General features: G+C 48.1%; 1 protein-coding gene across 2 annotated transcripts in view; it reads right to left on the reverse strand.

Annotated features, from left to right (window-relative positions):
- Positions 1-24,262, reverse strand: part of LOC142784437 (uncharacterized) — a 156,588-nt gene that overhangs the window by 4,123 nt on the left and 128,203 nt on the right. The window lies entirely within an intron of this gene.

The raw sequence follows: 24,262 nt of genomic DNA on the forward strand, positions 1-24,262 counted from the left end.
GTAATATAGGTTATCGGCCGAACAACAGAAAAAACGGGTAAGCGGCAGTGTCATGGTGAGAAGAATTATATGCAAATGTCACGTATGGCGAAGCAAGGTCCCAGTCAGGGTGATTTGAAAAAACATACTTCGCAAGCATGTCTGTAAGTGTTCGATTCAGACGCTCCATGAAAACACTTGTCTGCGGGTGGTACGACGTAGTGAGCTTGTGCCTCGTTTCACATGACTGAAGGATATCGGCTATGACCTTTGATAGAAAGGTGCGTCCACGGTCTGTAAGCAGCTGGCGTGGAGCTCCATGTTGCAAGATCACGTCCTTGAGGAGGAAGTCGGTGACATCTATGGCGCAGCTTGTTGGGAGTGCTCGTGTGATGGCGTAGCGTGTGGCGTAGTCTGTGGCCACCTGTAGCCAGAAGGGCCCAGGAGGTCTAAGCCAACGCGGAAGAAAGGTTCTGACGAAAGGTCAAGTGGTTGATGTTGCCTGGCGGGAAGCGTTGATGGTGTTTTGGGGCGCTGACATTTATCACAAACTGCAACGTACTTTCTGACTGAGCGTGAAAGCCCAGGCCAAAATAGTCATCGGCGAATCCGGTCGTAAGGGCGTGACTGACACACCAAGGTGACTGGCAGTTGGAAGGCCATGGCACACATGGAGAACTGCTGAGCGGAGGTGTTTTGAAATGACGAGCAGCTGGGCTGGTCCATCTGGATAGAAGTTCTGGTGGTATAGGGCACCATTGTGGAGGACGATTGAGCGATGGAACCTGTCGGAAAATAGTGATTAGAGATGTTCAATTACAGCACGCAAGGATGCATCATGGCATTGCTTGTCACCGATGCGGGTCAGTTGTGAAACGGAGAAGATGCAAGTATCGGTGTCGGTGTCAAGAAATGTGCTCAGTTCATTGACCGGGTAGCGGGAGAGTAGTCAGCGTCCTGATGTAGGCGTCCCGACTAGTACGTGACTGTATACGTATGTTTTTGCGGTAGCAGAGCCCAGCGCCCAAGCCGGCCAGTAGGATCCTTCAGTGACGAAAGACAACATAGCGCATGGTGGTACGTAATTACTGAGAAAATCGCGCCATATAAATATGGGCAGAACTTTGTGACTGCCCAAACAAGAGCAAGACATTCACGCTCTGTCATTGAATAGTTGCGCTCAGCAGCTGTGAGAAGGCGGCTAGCCTAGGCGATAACTCGGTCGTGTCCCCGCTGGCGTTGTGCTAGGATGGCTCTAATCCCGTGACCACTCGCATCGGTTTGGACCTTTGTCGGAGTGGACTGGTCAAAGTGAGCCAGTATAGGTGGAGTCGTGAGGAGGGTAATGAGGTGAGGAAAAGTGGCAGCTTGAGCGGAACCCCACGTAAAAGTTACGTCTTTCTTCAGAACGTCGATGAGTGGTCGTGCAATCGTTGCAAAATCTTTCACGAACCTTCTAAAATAGGAACAAGTCCCACAAAGCTCTGGACGTCCTTGACAGGCTGAGGTACAGGAAAGCTCGTGACGGCACGAATTTTCTCGGGGTCAGGCTGCACACCTGATGCGTCGACAAGGTGGCCGAACACCGTAACCTGCTGGCGACCGAAGTGACTATTCGACGAGTTTAGTTGAAGGCCAGCAGTGCGGAAGATGTCCATAACCGCTGACAAACGCTTGAGGTGTGTCTCAAACGTAGGCGAATATATAAGGACATCGTCCAGGTAGCACAGGCCTGTTGACCACTTGAACCCCTGTAGTAGCGAGTCCATCATACGCTCAAACGTGGCTGGGACGTTGCATAGCCCAAGCGGCATCACCTTGAATTGTTACAGACCCTCGGGAGTTACAAACACAGTCTTTTCTTGGTCTTTCTCGTCCACCGCACTCTGCCAATAGCCAGAACGTAGGTCAATTGAAGAAAAGCATTGCGCACTGTGAAGACAATCGAGGGCGTCATTGATTCGGGACAAAGGATAAACGCCCTTTTTCGTGATTCAACTAAGATGGTGGTAATCGACGCAGAAGCGCAACGTGTCATTTTTGTTTTTTTTTGGCGACCACGACAGGAAATGCCCAAGGGCTCGAAGAGGGTTCAATAATTTCTTTGGAAAGCATCTTGTTGACTTCTTTTTGAATTACTTACGCTCTGTGGCAGACACCCGGTATGAACGGCAGTGAATGGGAGGAGTATCAGCAGTATTAATGTGGTGCTTCACAAGGGAAGTCTCACCCAGTGGACTGCTGTCGACGTCAAGTGTGTCGCGGTAGGAAGCCAAAGGCGGAATACGGCGTCGGATCGCTCAGGATTGAGTTTCGGGTCGATCATGGGACGCAAGGCCGCATCGAGTGATGGGGCATCCTGCGGGTGACATGGAAGATCGGAACATGCGTCTGCCACAAAAGCGGTGACGTGGGTGTCTATTAAGTGTCGAAGCGAAGCGACTGAAATTTCGTGTGGTAGTACTTGCTGCGTAAAAACGAAATTGATAATGGCCAGACATGTTCAATTAGAGGCCATGGTGATGACGTAGTGTGGCACAGTGATGTCGTGCGCCAGGAGAACATCAGGAATAGGTGTGACGACATAATCACCGTCAATAACGGTTGAAGTTGTTGCCAATTCAATGGATTTGTGGTTTTTTGGCGGTATCCGACTGATCTCTGTGGTACAGAGGCTTTTCAGTAGCTCGGGGCGAGAATCTGGAAGAAGAGGAAGTTCTAAACAGAGAGTGCCAGCGGAACAGTCGATCAGGGCAGAATGCGTCGTAAGAAGTCCATCCTGAAGATAAGGTCATGAGGGCTATTGTTGAGCACGGTAAATAAAACAGGAACATGGCGGCCAGCAAGGCTAATACGAGTGGTACACAATCCAATGACGGCCACAGTTCCACCATTGGCGACACGGACGGCTTGTGTTGCGGCAGGCGTGAGCACTTTTTTGAGGCGGCGACAGAGACAAGCACTCATTATAGGCACCTGAGCTCCAGTGTCAACTGAAGCCGTCAAACAAAGACCGTCCACATGCACTTCCAGCAAGTTCTTATTAGTAGGGAGCGTCAGCGCAGGATTTGGGTCAGTCGCACTTGATGCAGCACTACCTACAGGAGCTGAATAATCTAGTTTTCCGTCCGGGAAGATCCATAGTCGGTGATGTATAGTGGCGGGGTTGGGGTGACGGAGAACGGCGGCGTTGCGGTGACGGTGAACGAGCGGTAGAGTGGCTATTAGGTGCGTCGGAAGCAGGATACTCACGGCTGGACGAATACCGATGGGGGTCCGCGTATGGCTGAGCAGAAGAAGGAAATTGGCTCCAACGGGGGAGGGGGGCGTCCAAGTGCTGCGGCAGTTGCGGGAGACATGGCCAACTCGGTGACAGCGGAAGCAGATTGGCTTGTCGTCCGCTGTTCTCCGTTCCGTCGGATTGCGGGATCTGAGCAGAAAGTATGAGTCATGGCGGGGTGCATTTTTCGGCATCGGTCTGTAGTTCGGTCGGGCGACGGAGCATGCGACAGGAAAACCAATGTTAGCAATGTCTTGCCGCTCGACTGCCTGAATGCTGACACCACTGGAGATGTTTGCACGGTGCTCTGGTTGAGTGGAAGTGGATGAAACGGCGTCGAACGGGCCGCCTCAAGCTCGGGCTGAACGATGCGTGTAACATTCTCGTGCAAGGGTGGTGTGGCACCGAGATCAGTACAGGTTGACGTGACAGCCGTGTTTGGGAGCCGCGAAAATTGAGGCAGAACTCAGTAGTTTTTGGCCATTTCGAAGCGGTGGCATTCCTTAACTATGATATCGACGGTCATGACGTTGTTGTGCACGAGTAAGTTGAAAGCGTCGTCCGCGATGCCCTTCAGTGTGTGGCCCACCTTGTCGCTCTCGGTCATTTTCTGGTCCACTTTGCGGCACAACGCGACCACGTCCTGTATGTACGAGACATGACTCGGTTGATGACTGTACACGGGTGGCGAGTTCTTGCCATGCGGCCATTTGTCGAGCGGACGGGTCCCCAAAGATGTCGCGTAGTCGTTTCTTGAATATGTCCCAGCTGGTGACCTCGGCCTCATGAGCGTCGAACCATACACGTGGGGTGCCATCCAAGTAAAAGATTACGTTGGCGAGCATCGTGGTAGGGTCCCGTCGGTGAGAGGCTAACGCGCTCTACACTCGGAGCCAGTAGTCAACGTCAAGACCGGGCTGGGTGGCGAACGTACCGGGATCACGGCGATGGGACATAGCAATTAAGGTACGTAGTAGCTGGTGCTCCAGCTGAAGACGGTGACGGGTTGTTATCATTGGATGCCATGGCCGGAGGCTGGACGGTGCGGCCACTGCGAAGCTTCGTGGTGAGGACGGGCAATGTTACACCTCCACCAAATATGTTAAGGAAGAAAAGAGACGCCGTATCGACGAGGCTGTGGGTGAAATATATTTCAAACCAGCAGCAGCGGCATGACCGGTTCACCAGACACCGAGCGGAGACCACTCTTCGTCCTCTTCATCCGGCACACACGCGCATTGTCTCACAAAATGTCAACATGCCTGTAGCAATGTTAACTTATCTCTCAAGTGCTACTTATCAGCTTGTCGCTTGCGGTGTTGCTTATACTCATGTCCCTGTGGACATTGTTGAGCAAGAGAAAACAACTGCCTATATAAAAATCTACAACTCTTCAACACATGTCTGTTCATGCAAAAGTTATACATATATTTAGCGTAATTTCACGGCATGTCACTCAAGAAAACACTACAACACGATCACCTTCCATCCGCATGCTTCACATATCGTTGGTTGCCACGGTTCTTGGTATCTGCCGTTTCTTTATTCTTTTGCAAATGACAGGACCATTTTTTAAAGCGAAGCATTTCTTAGTGAACTTCAACGACTTTGAGCGTATCTATCTATCTATCTATCTATCTATCTATCTATCTATCTATCTATCTATCTATCTATCTATCTATCTATCTATCTATCTATCTATCTATCTATCTATCTATCTATCTATCTATCTATCTATCTATCTATCTATCTATCTATCTATCTATCTATCTATCTATCTATCTATCTATCTATCTATCTATCTATCTATCTATCTATCTATCTATCTATCTATCTGTCTATCTATCTGTCTATCTGTCTATCTGTCTGTCTGTCTGTCTGTCTGTCTGTCTGTCTGTCTGTCTGTCTGCCTGTCTATCTATCTATCTATCTATCTATCTATCTATCTATCTATCTATCTATCTATCTATCTATCTATCTATCTATCTATCTATCTATCTATCTATCTATCTATCTATCTATCTATCTATCTATCTATCTATCTATCTATCTATCTATCTATCTATCTATCTATCTAGCTATCTATCTATCTATCTATCTAGCCGCCTACGACTTTTATCTATCCTGGCCGTTTCGATAATGGTATCGATACTAAACGTGGTATGGCATAACATGACTGCATGAAGAACTTACTTGACGATCCATAGCATGAAAATCATGACATATATGTAATGAATGTCATGATTTGCATTTCATAATCCTGCAGCTTTTGCGGTGGTTTCGTTCACATGACATGTTGTAAAACTGGTATGGTATGACATGATTGCATGGCGAACACAAGCGACAGACCTTAACATAAAGATAATGCCATGCGTGTCATGTAACAACATGTCTACATGCCACGCTCATAATGCGGTCGCGGCGCCAGCATCACATATAGCAAATTTGGTATTACAGTACGTGAATGGCTGAAGAAGGTATGATACCGGTGCAAACATGATAATGATGAGATGCGTGTCATGTAACAACATGACCATATGCAATGACGTTAAACCCCACGAATCAATCAACATGCTTCAAGCTCAGTATTACGCGACGCGATCGGACAACATAGGTAAATGACACATCCAAACATGATAATCACGACATCCGTGTCGTGTATCAACGTGACAACATGCCACACTGATGATGCGCTTGCGGCCGTTTCGCTAGCTTCACAATGCTAAGTTTGGTAATATGTTACGCCAATGGATGACGAAGGTACGTGACTGGTGCAAACATGATAATGTTGAGAAGCGTGTCATGTGGGAACACGACTACATACTACAGTCAAGTCACCAAATACATTTTGACGTGACGCGGTGCGCGTGCTCGCCGGCGTTCATTTAGTCGCGTCACGCCGGCATTGCCACGACAGGCGCTGGTCCTACCCGCAGGAGCGCGTCGCGCTGCGTTGCTTCGATGCATGCGCGTTTCAGCGCGTCCGGCGTCCCTCCGTCACGAGAAGAGGAAGACGCAGTGTTGTCTGGGTAACGGATCGGTGCGAAATGCTGCATGTCGCATTTCGCGCCGGTTGCTTTCGGGCCGCCGGACACTGGTCGCGCCTGGCGTCAGACTATAGAGTGCTCGCGTTTTGCTAACGTAGCATCGCTGTGCCCAGCGTGCGAGCGCGTCAACGCTACATTGGAGTATATTGGACCCCCCTCTTCATGATGCGCTCGTGGCCGTTTCGCTAGCTCCACTTACACCAAATTTGGTGTTATGAGATGTCAATGGTTGACGAAATATAGGACTGGTGCAAACATGATAATCCCGACACGCGTATCAATAAGAACATAACAACATTCTACGCTCATAGCGTGCTCGCGGCCGTTTCGCTACCTGCACATATACTAAATTTGGTATCACGTGACGTGAATTGATTACAAAGGTAAAGGACACATCCAAATATGATACTCTTGACAAGGAAGTCAGGTAAGACATTATTTACCTGCACCTCATAACGTTGTGCTGGTTTTAAAGTGACATATATATATCAACATTTCTCATTCGTGCTTCGCATATCATCGATTTCCACGGTACGTGGGATCTGCCCGTTTTTATTAGGGTCACCACGCGATGCACTGCATGCTTTTTTTACGTGCACGCGTATAACTTCAGTTGTCAAAATTTTTTTCACCATGTTACACAGAGCAAAAAAAATTACCATTTGAAATATTTGCACTTCCCCCTTCCCCCGTAAAATGTTTCTGCCTACGCCCCTGTGTAAGTTGCTTGCCTAATTTGTTAACACAGACGAAATTAACCCTTAAGCAACATAAAGGAGATTTCTTGTTTTAACAAACTTTGTAAACAGTACAACGCACTCTTGCATACACAATTCACAAAGGGCACGCGTTTTTATCTTGAAGCAGCGATAACCTGTACAGCCTGATATGCGAAGAAAACCGAAAGGAAAGCGTTAACGCTGTAACAGGCTTCATGCAGCCGTATAATAATGTCAAAGATACTACAACAAATTCAAAATATTCAGATGTTGCTGTATTCTTTCAATTCACAGACCATGGTAAGATTATGTAAAACTCCAAACTGTATCACAATCACATATTTCAGAAGAGCTTATCACTTTAACCATTGAAGCTACAATCTTCCATCACGTGCGTTTCGATTAACCACTAAATAACTCAAATGTATATGAAAAATGCACACCCGTGCTATCACTCACATATACATGGATGGTGTGAAAGCTTGTAGTATGTATCTTGTCTACTAGCTTCTCAATATCCGGCCATCTCAAATTGCTGATCGTTGCCGTTGGTGTGGCGACACACCGACACTATCACACATTACTTGGACTTGCCGACAAAGACCAGCAGAGGGCAACTCACCCCTCATTACACAAAATGAGTTTGAAAGGTCGCGGCGACTCACTTGGCTGGACCTGGGAAGCCTGCGGGCAACTTTGGACCAGGCCAAGCGAGCCGCTCGGACCAGTGGGACCCTTTAATCGGGGCTCCATCGATGGAAACCTCAGTACGCCGTTTAAATATATTATATTTATTCCTCCTTCTCTTACTTTTGGACTTGAAACACCATGCAAAATATGATTCTAGAACAAAATGTTCGTGGACCAGCGAGCATAAAGGACGGCGGCTATTTACAGCTTCACTAACGTTTGTATAGTAATGGCAATCCAACTGCAATTGAATAATAACTGGCATGACAGCGATAACAACACTCTTGTTACAACACAGTAGCCTCGCGCTGACGCGCTAGGCCAAGCGTGGTATTTCATCTAAAGTACGATTGTGTGGGCACAGTACACTATAATATTCTAGCGTAATGTAAAGAGTGCGGTCATGTCAGCGGTTTCCACGATGTAGCACCGGTTTCATCGGGACAGCAAACTGCTGCGATGCACAGAGCTGCACGTATTGCGAACTGTCAAGAAAAAAAAAACGCCGTCTTGTAGGAGGCCACCTTCTCTAGCGACTAATGCACAAAAGTGCACAACTGAGGCGTCGTAATGATTGTCGCAGTTGCGATAGCAGCTAAACGAAATCAGAGCTCATCGTCTGCCTTTTGGCCCTAATCAAAAAGTTAACGTTGCAACTTTCGAAAAAGACGTAATGAATGCGTAGAGCCCAGCCAGTCCTGTTGTTCTAGGGACTGCAGCTGCAGACTAAACAGCGCATCGTCCATTGTGAGGCCGAATGCAATGAACGCTTTCAAAACAGTGCAAAAGACGTATTTCGTTGCTCTGACCATTGATGAGCAAGTGGGGAACCTTGATCAACTGGAAGATGTGAGAGCCGAGAGGCCAGCAATAGAATGCTAGATCAATATATACAAATATCAGGCTGTATAAGGTTACAATCCTATGAAGACATTGTAGACAGTGCCGAAAACTGATTTCTCTGTAACTAAGGCATTATCGGAACGAGTGTTTTGCGCCGAGGACTCTCACGAAAAGCGACGATCATCAGGATGGAATTTAGACTGCATCTGAAAGGTGCTACAAAACACTTGTCAGCCGTATCTCTAGACCACGTAAAGAGCACTTTTTTTGAGAACGCACCTGTGAAATGTGATCTTGGATGTGTGGCAGCTTTGGCTAGTCGGTAAGACATGACGATAGGTATTGTGCGAGAACAGAACGATGACAAAGAGACCAGAAGAACACGAAGGACACAAGCGCTCGCGTCCTTCGTGTCTTTTCGTCTCTTTCTCGTCGTTCTGTTCTCGTGGTATAACTATCGTCATGATCTTGGAAGCAGGAGTAACTTCACTTGTGTGCCATATGCTACGTAGAATTGGACCACTACAGCTTTAGTCGAGCGGTACGCGTACGAAAGCGCTGCAGACACACTTGCGAAAGAAAAATGCAGGTACGCGAATAGTTATTCATCGTCGCTGCCGCAAACTGGCTGCCACCAAGCTAGAGTAACCGAGCCGAGCTTTCGGCCCACCACAATATAGTGGCGCTAACTTGACTTGGGGTAGAGTGACCTAAAATATGGGGGAGTGTCTAAAACGCCGCGCTAATACATGGGACGAGTGACGATGGGGGACGCTACGAGCACTCGTTGACGATGGACGCTTCTCGCATCGGCTCCGCGGATGTTCTCGAATTCCTTCGGCCCATCACCACCATCTCAGCTACGACCGGGTCTATCGTCGTCACCCTGTTCTGTGCTTCACCCGGATACCACTTTCATCCAGGTGGGCCCTTCTTCGGTACCCCGAGCAACTGTTTTCACCCCCACTTATCGCGGCCCCGCTAAGCCACGTTTCATTACACTTAGCAAGTTTCGCCGAGATTTGAGCCCGGCGATTGCGAAAGCCACCGCAGTTACAGGTTATAACCCTATCTCAATGCTAGTGGTTAACATGTAGACTTTCTCCCCTGAGAAACTTATGCCATCGGAGAACGAATATCTCAATAATATGGTCAACATCTGGACGTGCAAGAAAGCGAAATCTAAGCCCGTGTCCCAGCAACGAGACGCTGCAGCTGCGCGCCATCCGACAGACGTCGCGCTTACCTCTGCTCCTTCGCCACCGGCGAAGCAACGCAAGTGATGTCCGCCTCACACTCCTCGCATCTCCAGAAACGGTTACATCGTGGTCCCCAAGCTACGCTTTCCTTCAGAGCTCCGAACATTCTTCGCAGCTGATTGTGTGGGCGACGCGATCCGGGCCTACCTGAGAGACAAGACCACCGCATAAATCCAAGTGCGGCCGATCTGGGAACAGATCATAATCATCTGCAGCACGACCGAGTTTCTCAAAGCTCTAAAGCTCGTCGGAGACTTCCAGCTGCTGGTGGGAGAGAAGCAGCTACCTGTCCGAGGTCACGCAAAGCCTTCCGGGGAAACGCGCAGGGGTGTCATCACCATCAACCCTGCCGAAACCTTTCAAAAGATTAAGTCTGAACTACACTGGCCCCAAAGAACTGTCCTTGCAGTTCGTAAACTCGGTGACTCCACGGCGGCGGTGGTGACCTTCGAGGGCACAAAGCTCCCGCGCTTCCTTTTCTACCACTGTGTGGCGACGAGCGTTCCAATATATAAGAAGACAGTTACCGCATGTACTAGATGCGGGAACCCCACCCTAACCCGGACCGCTGTGCCAAGTGTGGCACTCTCGCTGCCGAAGGCCTTAGCAACCATGATTGCCACCCCATGTGCCTCCTCTGCCAAGGTTCTCACGAAACCGGGGCCAGATTGCATGGGCAAGTACCGTAAGTTCGCGCCGACCTCGACACCTTCTCGCGGGTCCACGTCATCGCCACTCCACAACAAGACGGATGCCTCTCTAAAACAACTTTGATCATCACGTCCGGCTGACACTAAAGAATTTCCGCCGCTCACTGCCTCGACGGCGCCACCACAGGTAAGCGGTTGGGTACGAGTTGCTGCTCCCAGGCCGCTCTTTCCCCCTCCTGCTGATGCTCTCTCCGCGGAATTTGTGGTTCTCCGCAAGCAGAAAGCGGACCTTCAACGACAAATTTTATTACTAACCAAACAAGTTGAATCCATGCAACAGTGCACCCCGCAAGTGTCTGGTCCCACCGTCCCTGCCAAGGCGGCCACTCCGGCCACCACCTCCAAGCTTAGCCCTCAGGCTGCGCCCAAACCAAACACCCTGACACTTCCCGTAGCTGCCGCTCTCTTACCGGTGGCACCGTTGGCTCCTGGAAAACCTCCGGCTCCACTGCCCTTAGATCCAACTTAGTGGATTGAGGAGCGCGTTCACCGCCTTGAAAATCGTCTGCTCCACCATATCTCCACGTTTACCGTGCAAAGCATAGTAGCTGAGGTAGCGCAGGCCATCCAGGCCTGGGCGGCCACTCAGTTTAAATCCATAACATTGCGGTCCCGTTCTCCTTTACAAATTGGTACCGGTTCCGCTCCACGGCTCCGCTAGGTAGCCACAGTCATACACCCCCCCCCCCCCCCCGATAACTCAGTTTCCATACTTCTTCACGTCTCTCAAAGCTCCGAACACGACATGGAGGAGGGCATCTGAAATATAAGATATTCATAATGGCTACCAAATGGTCACTCCATTCAATACGACCTTCAAAATTTCAATTCCTACAGTGGAACTCCAGATGTTTCAGGAACAGGTGAGAACGCGCACACTTTCCTTTCTTCAATCTCTCTTCTCTCAGCCAGTCGTCTTGGCACTCCAGGAATCTGGCACGACACTTACAATTTACGGATACTGCTCTTGTGTAAGTGGCACCACCACTTCTCTCCTCGTGCATAAGGCGTACACGGCGACTCAGATCGATGTCGATCAATGCCTTCCGTATGAATACTTCATAGTTTCAGTGCTCCCTCAGCGGAGGGGACAACCATCGATTCAAATTTTCAATGTGTACTGCCCCCCCCCCACTCTTTCACTGGTGTCCTTCGCGCAACTCTTTCATCAGGCGCTGCATACGGTGGCCCGTCAACCCCTTGTGATAGTTGGAGACTTTAATGCCCCCAGCTCTCACTGGGGCTACCACTATGAGAAGGCTCGGGGACGACAGCTTAAGGAGCTCATCGCCTCACTCATTCTGGCATTGCTCACTGATCCGGCACATCCCACATGTTCCGGTAACATGGTGTCGCGTTATACTTATCCCTATTTATCCCTCCCTCATAACATCCACGATGCTATGTCGAAGAATCTCAAGGAAACTAGGCAGCGATCATTTTATGCTGCGTATTTCCTTCACACCGCGTCAGGAAATGCACCAACACTAGGGCCAGGCCCATCTCACCGACTGGACCAAGTTCAGGATGTAACTATTCTCCACGAGCCCTACCTCAAGCGAATACGCGGGGTGGGCATCCTATGCCCTTCGTACGCAACGAGCGTATACTCAGGCACTTGCTACAACTAACGTGACTCCAGTTACTGACTCACCTGTGCTGCATCTCTAGGATGCTCGCCGCGGCTCAACACGTCGTTGGAAGCGAAACAAGCTAAACTTAAAGTCCGCTCCTGCATTAAGACCCTCACCACAGAAGTGGCTGCGTATTCTGTCCAGCTTGAAGACTCAAATTGTACGGACACCATCACAAATGCAGCAAGTCAGATGGGCTCCAAGAGCACGGGGCGGCTCTTCCGGAGCCTTCTGAACCCATTCTTCACTCGTCGAGAAACACAGCGCCAACTGCATTGGGCTTTGCATTCATATCAGGGCACGACGGACCAACTCGCACGGAACCTCTGCGACCGATACATTTGTCGCAAGGTCAACCCCGTTGGGCCAGAATACACGTATTCCGGTTCTCCCGACTACAAACTTGAAGCTCCGTACATGCTCCCCGACTAGCGGGAAGCGCTGGCAAAAATGCGACGGGGCATGGCTCCTTGTCGGGACGGCATCACAGTATCGATCCTAGCTTATCTTCCCGACCAGGCTCTCCGACCACTGCTCCACCTCATCAACTCTGTATGGAACGGCTCACCGCTTCCAGCAGAATGGATGACTTCAATGGTCACATACATCCCCAAGCCAGGTAAGCCGGTTAGCCTTGAGGCCCTGAGGCCCATATCTCTAACCTCTTGCGCCGGCAAACTTATGTAAACTATGGTCCACGAAGCATTTCATCCTACCTGGAGTCTAGGAGAACCTTTGCTGACACCATGTTTGGCTTTCGCCCGCATCTGTCGGCACAGGATGCCCTGCTCCAGCTTCAACAGGATATGTTAGGACCCACTGCTATGCGCCACAATGACAAATTCGTACTAGCTTTCGATCTTCGAGGCGCGTTCAATAATGTTAAACATAGTGGCATTCTTGCTAATCTTTATACTACAGGCTGTGGACAGAAGACCTTCAACTACATTCGCGTTTTTCTTTCTAAGCGCATGGTATTCCTCCGCATTGATTCTACAGAACAGGACCCGTTCCCACTCGGCACGCTCGTTATGCCTCAGGGTGCACTCTTGTCACCCCTCCTGTTTACGTTGGCTATGATGAAGCTCCATTCTCTACTAAACGAAGTCGAGGAGGTACAAAATGCACTGCATGTCGATGATATAACAATATGGACAAACACAAGCTTTCCGGCTCAAATCAAGGAACGTCTACAAGAGGCTGCCCTTCTAGTGCACACTTACGCCGCTTCTTGCGGCCTGGAGTGCTCCCCCACCAAATCAGCTCTTCTATCGGTTTCGCGCCTACCACACCAGATGTCCCTCTCTTCCTAACCTGTACCATCAGTTCAAGACCTTCGGATCCTCGTGTTGCACCTCTCGTCCTTATTGGACCATAAAGGCACCATATCCTCCCTCCGACGCACAAGCGAACAAGTGAGTCGTATGATCCGGTGGGTATCTACCAAACAGGGTGGTCTCTGAGGAACTAACTCCCTCTGGCTGGCCCAAGCGTTTGCGACCAGACAAGTCCTCTATGCCTCACCCTACATTCTCCTGCATCGTCACCACGAACACCAACTTGGTTTTCTTCTGCACTCTGTGTATAAACGCGCACTGGACCTTCCCAGCGTCACTTCCATAGACGCTTTGCGGCTCTGGGAGTGCACAACTCCTTCGTGGAGCTGCAGGAAGCCGATCCAACCAAGCCGTCAACCAATTCAATCATCTATCCCAGACGCCATCCGGGCGCTGCCTGCTCCACAGACTTTATCTAAACACAATCACTGACCCCCCCCCCCCCTCCAGTACCGCATCTACGGCACCAGAAGCTATACGTGGGGCCATCGCCCCATAACATGGACCCCGAACAACAGCCCGGTCGTAGGCAAGCGCGTACTGCTGACCTTCAGGTGCGTCACTACGATCGCCTAAGCGTATTCCATGTAGACGTCTCCGGCCCTTCTCCTTTGGGTCATTACACGGCCGTTGTGATCACAAAGGGCCGCCATGTCGATGGCCTCTCCTTTAGAACCGACAAGGCAACTCATGCAGATGAGGCTGCCATCGCTTTGGCTGCCTCCCATCACACTGCTAACATTATCTTAACATACTGGCGCTCAGCTTCTTCTCGATACATCCAGGGTTCCATCACCCCAATGGTTGCTAATTTTCTTCGAACCGCTTCCTGGCGCTTTATGCCTCATTTCGTAAAGCGGCAAATGCCACTTCCGCGCTTCTCTCCTCCGGGCCGCTGCCCTTTCATGTCCTGGGTCGGATCCTGGGAACTCCAGTCTCACACGCTACCATGATATTCTAGATTATTATCGCAGTTCGCGCCGACTTTATCCTGGCTCCGCACGCAGTCTGGCGAAAACGGACGAACGACTGCTACGCCGCCTTCAGACTTACACTTTTCTTACTCCAGCAGTCGCCCGGCACTTCATACCAGAAATATCTGGCACGTGTCCAACTTGTCAAGTGTTAGCCGACAACTTTCACGTTGTGAGATCGTGTCCTGCTACTCCCCCTTTCTCATCCCCCTTCCTCATTCCATCTAGAGAGACTTGGGAGGAGTACCTGCTCGGCTGCTCTGTATACCTAAGATGCGCAACGCTCCTTGGTGGCGCGCGCCCGGGCAGCGGCGATCTCCAAATGCGTCCCGGACTATGCACTGCCACTCAGGTGCACAAAAACTTTCTAGTTCACTCCAAAAAAAGTTTGCCACCAACACCACCAGTGAGGACCTTTTTCGGTGAACTTCAGCGCCGCGACGCTGTCGTGCCAGACCGTGTCGTGCCAGACCCGAGTTCAGTTCGGACTGGCATGGTGGATGGACGTGCTTTTTGAGCGCTCCTGATCGGCTGCGCAGATAAGTGGTTTTGCATGTTTTGAGCTTGCCTTTTAAATTAACAAGGCAGCAGTTAGCGCTTATTACATTGTACGGCTTTTGCGGGGGTCAGTCACCAGGTATTTACTAGTTTGTGCGTGCATATGTGTTTGTTTCTTTGTGTTTTTTCTCTTGCCACCCCGTGGGGGTGGTGCACGTACATTGAACACACAAATTTTAGTAGTGGAGCTTAGACTTTCTCTTTTTCGTAGGGTAGAGATTGTGTTTTGTAATTATCGAGTGAGACAAGCCTTAAGGACAATTGGTGTCATAAAGACATAGTTATAAAGGCTGTAAAGTGTTCAGGATGCGGGCTGAATTTGAAAATAGACCCAAGTGCAGAACCAAATGGAGAGGAGGCTGACGCGAAGTGCAGGCAATATGACGTCGAGGAAAAAATAGAGAAAATTATGGCTGCTCAGAGTGAACTGCTGTTGAGAATCACCAAGCTGGAGACTGCGTTGGTGGCAGAGCAGTAAAAAACGAGGGCAATGGGAGAAATGCTGAAGTCCGCCGAGGAATGACTAGTCAAGTTGGACAAAGGAGCGGCGGACGAAGAGAACAGTAGGGCACCGGCAACCAGAACATCGGAGAAGAAAGAGCAAGAAAGTTTGAAAAGAAAAAAAAAAAACAGGTTCAGCCCGTTCAATTGTCGCAAGGCCCAGCTTCAGCGAAGTAGTGGTGGGGCTGGGAGAGGAAAAAGCAGCGGGCGTCACAGGTGCAAGTAACTTCCAGGTGCATGACGCTCCAGCTGAAAAGTCACAGCATGTGACAATCGCCAGGGACTCGAATTTAAATCGATGCGCAGAAGCAATCAAAGAGAGGGTAAGAGGTGACAAGAAGGTGGCAGTAGGGACGTTCCCAAGACGCAAGCTGGAAGCAGTCATGAGGCAAGTGAGCGCAAAACTCAAAACTACAGCTGATAGACGAAACCTCCTTATAATTTCAGGCTGTTTAAACGATGTCCCAAATGAAAATACAGAACTAGCGACCACACTGGCGAAAGGGGTTGATGACATGCGCGCCACTTCTCCTCAGGAACAGGTAGGGATATGCACGATACCGGAGGTACCGGTGCATGACGACAAGCTACAAAGAGCGGTTGTCAACGCAAATCGAGATATATGGCGAATGAGTCGAGAGAAAGGCTTCGAAGTGGCGTAAATAAACAGAGAGGTGCATAGGTGGGGTGGTTTTCAACGAGACAGAATTCACTTCGATGGGCGGCTAGGTCAGAGGTGGGTTAGCGACTTGCAGGACGCGCAGTAGCTTTTTTGGGGGGTACGCGGGCCCTTCAGGTTGCAGGATAGCTAGTAACGAGGAAAACAACCAGCGAGACTTTTTGACAGGTGGTATGCTAGATACGATTTCAAAGTGGCACCAGTATCTAAGATAGGTAGAGTCCGGGGCAGAAATAGACGTAGCCACGAGCGCCGAGCCAATTCAGACACAGGGTATATTAACATGCAGGGTGGTAGGAACAGGCTGAAGTGGGAAGAGAGAGAAGAACAGCTAAGGCAGGAGAGGCCGATGGCGTACGGTTTGGTAGAAACACATCTTAGGGTCATGGAACAACCTCTGAACAATCCGGACTACGCGTGGGAATATTGTAATAGAACAGAAGGCAGCAGAAAGGGGGGTGGCATTGGGACATCCATGCATCAATGTACAGACTGGCAAAGGGTCAAGCAGGAGTGCAAGGAACATTTATGGCTAAAAGGGAAAGTGGCAGGGCAAATGGCACTCCTCGGTTTGGTGTACTTGTGGACGGAAGCAAAAACCAGGGAGGAAAACCAGGCAACGGTAGAGTACATACCAAAGGACATTCAGGAGTTAGGAAGAGAGTGCGAGACAATTATACTAGGAGATATGAATGCGCACATAGAAGATATAGATGGGTATACCAACCCGACAGGCAAAATGATCACGGATATGGGTGAAAGGCTTGATTTGATCATTTGCAACAGAACCGAAAAGTGTGAAGTGCAAATAACATGGGAGGTAGGAAGGCTGCAGTCGACGATAAATTATGCACTGATGTCGCATAGGATGTATGATAAGCTCAGGGAAATGCACATAAATGAAGGTGGCTCCAGAAGTCTGGGTAGTGATCACAAACATATCAAGCTAAGTTTTGGAAGAACAGGAAAATTGGGAAAGAGACAAGATGAGCAACTACAGGAAAATTTTAATTCAGAAAGGCAAATAGAAATAGCTACTAGACAAATTGAGACAGTAATCACTGAGGATAATAAAACAGTGTGGGCATAAACGAATCTAATTCGACTGTTTGAGCACGAGCTTGCTAAGGCACGTGACAAGTCACCCCGGAAAAGAAGACACAAACCCAAGAGTTGGTGGGATCAGGAAGTTAAGAGAGCCATAGCAAAACGTCAGTAAGCCTCTAGGGAACACAGACATGCTATGCAGCGGGTGAACCGACAGATGATGTTGAAATACAATGGGAAATCTTTCTAAGCTGTAGAAGAAATAGATTCCTTCTGATCAATGAAAAGATTAGAAGAAAGGGAGCTCAGTGGCTGGCAGAAGTACATAAAAAAGATAGAAAGGCAGCTGCGAAAGTGCGGAACCATCTAAACTCCTCTAAAGAATGAGACGAGCCTAGAGCAGACGTTTTTAACTAGAGCTCAAGGTGCTAGGCTAGAAGGGAACGAATCTATAGCATATATAAAAAATATCGAGACAGAAAACTTTCAACATAGAAGTGTTATGCATCACAATGGACAAGGTTGAATCAAGCTACGCAATGGCTCCATTTTCACAACGAGAGTTGGAAAGGGCTGAGAAGAGTGTTTTTAGTAGTACATCAAAAGGCCCAGATGACATTCCAATTATGCTGATAAAGACATTAGGTCCGAAGTCTAAGCTGGCTTTGAGAGAGTCAGTGAGCAAACTAATAATCGATGGTGAATTCCCCGATGGAGGGAAACTTAGCAGGATGAGCATGATCTATAAGGGAGAGGGGACAAAGCTGGCATAAACAACTACCGTCCTATGACCGAGACATCAGTGGGGTACAGGCTGGCGAGGTAGATTATAAAGTAAAGACTGCAGGCATGGGTAGAGAATGAGGGGGTGCGGGGGGAACTGCAGAATGAGTTTCGGAAACACAGGAGGTAGGAAGACAATCTGTTCTCACTGACGCAGTGCATCGAAATAGCAGAAAAGGAACACAGGCCCCTGTGGCTAGCATTTTTGGTTATCAAGGAAGCGTATGACAGCGTGGTTCAAGAGAACTTGTGGGGAATACTGTACACATTAGGTGTGCAAGATGGAGTCACTAATCGTTTAGAGGATATCTATAAGGGTAACAAGGCAGTTATAAAGTGGGAAAAACAGGTATCCAAGCCTGGAGAGGTAAAATGGGGGCTTATAGGCAGGGGTGGCATCTCTCAGCCTTGTTATTTATGATTTACCTACAAGAATCAGAGGCCAAATTTGTGGGAAGTGGACTGGGCTTCAACCTCTGTTTCGTCAAACAAGGAAAACTCATTGAACAGGCACTACCAGCATTGACGTGCGCAGATGATATAGTGCTAATCGCCGACAACAAGGAACATTTGCAGAGATTGGTGGACATCTGCGGTAATGAGGGAGATAGGTTAGATTTCAGATTAAGTAAGGAAAAATCAGCAGTCATGATTTTTAATGACAATAAACGTAGTGAGCTTAGAATACAGGAGATCACGCTAGAGATAACATGTAAATACAAATATCTTGGCGTATGAATAAGGAATGGGGCCAGGTACCTTAGGGAACACAAAATATACAGGACGACTAAAGGTAACAGGAATGCAGCGGTAATGAAAAACAGGGCACTCTGGAATTACAATAGGTATGATTTTGTGAGAGGAATATGGAAAGGGGTCATGGTCTCTAGTCTGACGTTTGGCAATGCGGTCTTGGGCATGAGATCCGAAGTTCAAGCAAAATTAGAAATTAAGCAACGTGGAACAGGTAGGCTTGCCTTAGGAGTTCACGCGAATACACCAAATCAGGGAGTACTAGGTGATATGGGATGGACATCATTTGAGGGCAGGGAAGATAAAATTTGAGAAGCGATATAGAGAAATGGGGCAGGAGCGTTGGGCTAGGAAGGTGTTCAGCTACTTGTACAAGAAGAATGTCGATACAAAATGGAGGAAGCAAACCAGAAAATTGACTGGTAAATTCTTAGAAAACAGAAGGGGGCCAAACTAAAAAGAATTATCGGTTATGAAGAAGGTGAAGGAAGCTGAGACCGATATGCAGAGAATCGGCATAATTAAGAAGTCCGCACTAGAGATCTATCGAACTTTAAAGCAGAAAATTGCCAAGGAAAGGATCTACGATAATACTCAGGGTAATTCTCTACTGTTTGAGGCCAGGACGGGAGTATTGCGAACCAAGACATATCGGGCGAAATGCGAAGGGGAAGAGACGGTATGCAGTGCGTGTGGAGAGGAAGACAAAACTGCCGAACACTTGATAATGTTTCCCCACCCTATAGTTCAGGATGATGCCACCCTATAGTTGATGTCACCCAATAGTTCAGGATGATGACGCAGAATTTTTCAAAGCAGTGGGGTTTAGGGACAGGGAGGGCAAAACAGACTGTAAGCGGGTAGAATTAACCAGAAGTAGGTTATCTGATTGCAGGCTAAAGTCAAGACACGAGCGAAAATTAAACCATTCACTGCAAAGTACGAGTCCTCAACCTCACTATATGAAAATAAATAAATATAGCTTTCGGTTCACTAAGCATTATGGCTTGGTGGCGTTAGCCACCACCCGATCTAAAGGGTACAGCGATATCAATCCATCCATCCATCGTAGACTTTTCCCGCGATAGAAGCCGTGGCAAAGCGGCGGGCGTCTGCTACGTGCCTAAAGTTTTTGCGGCTGTTAGCCAACATTGCGATAATTTTCGCGATATTGAATACTAAGTCCTTGCTACGTAATACTGAATTGACTAGCCGCGCTTAGAACGTGCTTGTGTGGAGCAAAAAAGAAGTCTGGTTTGTTTACATCTAGCTCGTATATCACAGCAATTGTACACACGTATTCGGCCATCCGAGGAACGTTGTCAGGACAAACTTTATCATGAGCGAAGGTGGTTTAATTTAGTTACGTGTGAAATAACGAATGTATTCGTGCAAAAGATGATAAGCTAGAAATCGTATAATTAACCACTAGAACGTAGCAGGTGTGTGCACCAAGTGGCTAGTTTATGCCAATACGTTTGAGACCTCTTTTATTTCATGCGTTAGGTTTTTTTCTAAACCTTTCTCCTGCCTTATCCTGTTTTCTCGGATAGTTAAAAGTGTTAAATAGCTCATACGAAGCGGTATGTGCCCGTCGGTGTGAGCGCGGTACTAAAAAAAAAAAAACGAGGTAATTGGCCTAACTCTGGCGTCCCGTTCAATTTGTTTATGATTGGCACTATTGTACGACCAACATGACTAATTGCTGACGAGGTAGATAACTGGACAGGTTTACGTTTTACGCCACCATTACAATAACAACTCGCAAGGTCCCGAATTGTGCTCTCGCCAAGGACAGCTCGATACACGTTGTTTTCTTTCAGTCGAAAATTTAATTTACCCCCCCCCCTCCCCCGCAAGTTTTTTGCATCGAACGTGGTTTCGCACTGTCTGTAGGATCTTAGCATTTGAATTAAAGCTTCTGCACCTTACTTTGTTTTGCACTGCATCCGTGATTGGTTGGCTGATGGCGGAGATAGTGTGAAGCAATAATGCCATGATGAGGCCACATGATGGCGTCAAAAACTTTGTCATCGTTTGTGTCGTGTTGACTTCATAACATGATAACTTTTTGCGTGACTTGTACACACAAGCGTGCCCGCGGAGAGAGAGAGGGGGGGGGGTGTCTCCCTAGTCTCACAACAGGTGGGGAGGGCGCAAAGTGATCACCCGAATATTGACAGTATATGGAGGGGGTGCTGCGATACGTGGGTGGCAGGCTGAATGTATGCCCCAAACGTTGATATAATAGGTATGGGGGCACGCTGGGATGAATCGTCACTACCTCCTCCCTGACGGAAAGCCGTGTAATCGTGTGTGCACGCATATGCTTGTACTTGCTGTTGCCGCCAAGGCGGGAAACTGACGCCGATGGTAAATTTGTGAGTTTCATGAAGAATTTAGGGCTTTAGTCCTAAAATATGACGTGTGGGCTTATTTGTTTTCACCGGATGACGGACACGTGATCATCACCTATCTCGTTTACAACTTACCCATTGATGAAGAACTGAGCGCGTTCGTAAAATTTTCACAAAAAATATTAGGTACGCAGAGAAACAAGACAAATAAATAAATGAACTTCATGTTACGAGCGAACATCAGAAAACAAGCGTACGCGGGGCATTAATTACTGACGCGGCTTTCGCCGTGTGTTATACAAGCGTAACGCTCAGCGAATTTTAACGTGTCAGTAACTTTAGGGATTTATTTCGTAGATTCCATGTTTCGGGCTTCGTAAATATACATTGCTGTAAATAATGAAATAGTTGGTGTTATGAAAACGGATGACTAATAACAAGGAAATATTATTTTCATGTTTTATCTCATTCGAAAAATTTTTACTGATGCGATTCCTCTAGATAAGGACAATCCCGACTCATTATTGACCACATGATAGGTAAGCTTTACCGTTCCAGCATATGGTAATGAGAGACGCGGTAGTTGAGGGCTCCGGAAATTTCGAGCACCTGGGGTTCTTTAACGTGCACCCAAATCTGAGCACACGGGCCTACAACGTTTCCGCCTCCATCGGAAATGCTGCCGCCGCAGCCTGAATTCGAACCCGCGACCTGCGGGTCAGTAGCCGAGTACCTTAGCCACTAGGCCACCGTAGTGGGGCACATAATTGACCACAGATTGCACCGAAACATACCCATGCTATACCTGTCCAAAATATACGTTTTTGCATGGAACATTGTTCTTTTCAGGCTAGGGCATGTCGGAAATACGTACTTCAACAATATCCTAAAGAGATGGAACATCTTTACATCGGTAGTTGCTCGCCCGGCCGCGGTGATCTAGTGGCTAAGGTACTCGGCGGCTGACCCGCAGGTCGCGAGTTTGAATTCCGACTGTGGCGGCTGCATTTCCGATAGAGGCAGAAATGTTGTAGGCCCATGTGCTCATATTTGGGTGCACGTTAAACAACCCCAGGTGGTCGAAATTTCCGGAGCCCTCCAATACGGAGTCCCTCATAGTCATACAGCAGTTTTGGGACGTGAAACCCCACATATCAATCAATCAATTGGTAGTTGCTCGACGTATTTTGTTAAGGTAAACTAATGTGCACAGTGAAAGTGCTGCTGTTTGTATCTTTAATTTAGCGCTGTAAGGATATACTTCAGACACTTTTTTATTTTGCGTATTTATTTTATCAACATGGAATGAAATGTGTTATCCTGTCACTGGTTTTCTTTCAGATGTCTCAATTGAAAACAAGCTTGACGCATAGCAAACTTTGTTGCTGTACGCTAGGTCTAATAAAACGAAATAAGTTGAAAGATATTGCAGTCGTATGGCCATGTTCTCTTCTAGCTGTTCCCTCTTCTTAAAACGTAGTAGGTAAGACTAGCAAGTTGTTTATTGGAACAAGTGTGTGTGGCTGCGAACCACCGGCGACCGTGCCTACAAAGCCCGTAACGGTGAGCCAAGCGGTCACTGCACGCAAGCATTTCAGCTGACTGAAAAAGTAACTTACTTCATTCATATACGTATACTTGTATTTCTTGCATGCATGGTGCTGTTACTCACTTGCCCGTGTGGTTCAGGTTGCTTTTGTTCTTTCCTTTCATGTTATGCGTCTTTGCGTACGCACCGCTACCAAATTAGCGTACTCGAAATGTCGCACCAGAACACGACCGCGTTGATGCCATTTCAAAGATCAGTTTTTGCGCTCCCTTGCTGCCCCAAGCACCAACACAACTCTTAAAGATAAGAGAGCTCCATTCTACACCTCAATATAAAGTTGAGCATACCTCAAGTGCGCTCTGTGCAAATACGGCGCTAGCACTACCACGCGTAACAGACCGCCTCACTTTCCGAGCGCTTCCGAGCGCGGAAAGCCCACGGCTCTGGCGCAGCAACAACGCGGCGCGGAAGTTGACCGCAAAACGTCCACGCGGGAGCTGGTGCTTTGGCCACTCCTTATAACGAGCCTTTCTTTTCTCGCAGAATTCATTTGGGTAACTTGGATCTAGGGAAGCTTTTACCCTGCTTGTTTGCTAAATATCTTCGTATGCCTACGTACTGCCTATAGGGACATGTGCGATGGCATTTTATCTCTATGTGAGCTTGCTGCTGACTTTTCGGGGTGGGCGTGCAAGATTTGTTGATGTTGCTGGCGGACGGTGCGGTGCGTACATGATCTGCGAACAATATGTGTTCCCCTGCCGTGCTGTCACTTAACGTCCGTTCTTGTTTTTACTACCGTCTACCGCAGTCACGCTTAAAGTGTTAACTTTTTGCTCACTACCACCGACGCAGTATTTCTGCAAAACGAGCAATTCACAGCTTTACATTGTTATGTCTCTGGCCCCTGTTGTGTCCAGTACCAACATCCCCAATGGAGCGTAATGGGAGGGTTTCGGATCAAGTAAAATTAATGCCTGTCAGTCATATGACAGTGTAATTTGCCTGTAAGTGGAGTTATGGAATCCAGCAATGCTTTCAAGAGCAACTGACACAGTTTTGTTCATATCCACTTTACTTTTGCTGCATGCAAGCCAGCCCCATACATTGACATAATAGGGAGAGGGTGCGCTGCACCGATTCTTTGTCCCCCATGAAGGAGAAACCTGCTATCGCCTACGCTCACTCCAGATATAGTGTGACATAACAGCAACATTCGTTGACCTTCCTAGAGAGCTACAACAGTTCTGGACGCACGTTCGATGGGCTTCAGTTGAAAAAATGAGCATTTAAAAACACATTGGAGGTGAATTTAAATATATTCTGAACGTTCGCTGGATTCGACTATTTGTGTCGAGCGTCGTAGCATACAGAGGAAACCCGCAAGGGGCTTGTTTTAGCCTCGAAATTTGGTGGCACCACCCCTTTAAGGTTGCTGCTGCGTGCGGTTAGTAGCCGCAGCGCGCTTAGTCTGGTGGCTGGCACTTAATAAAGTTCAGTTTCTTTTTTGAACACACCTCCTAGATCACATATTACATAGAAAAGTGGGCATATTTGTTTAAC

Source organism: Rhipicephalus microplus, unplaced genomic scaffold (genome assembly GCF_043290135.1).
Source record: "Rhipicephalus microplus isolate Deutch F79 unplaced genomic scaffold, USDA_Rmic scaffold_14, whole genome shotgun sequence".
NCBI classification, from domain to species: Eukaryota; Metazoa; Arthropoda; class Arachnida; order Ixodida; family Ixodidae; genus Rhipicephalus; species Rhipicephalus microplus.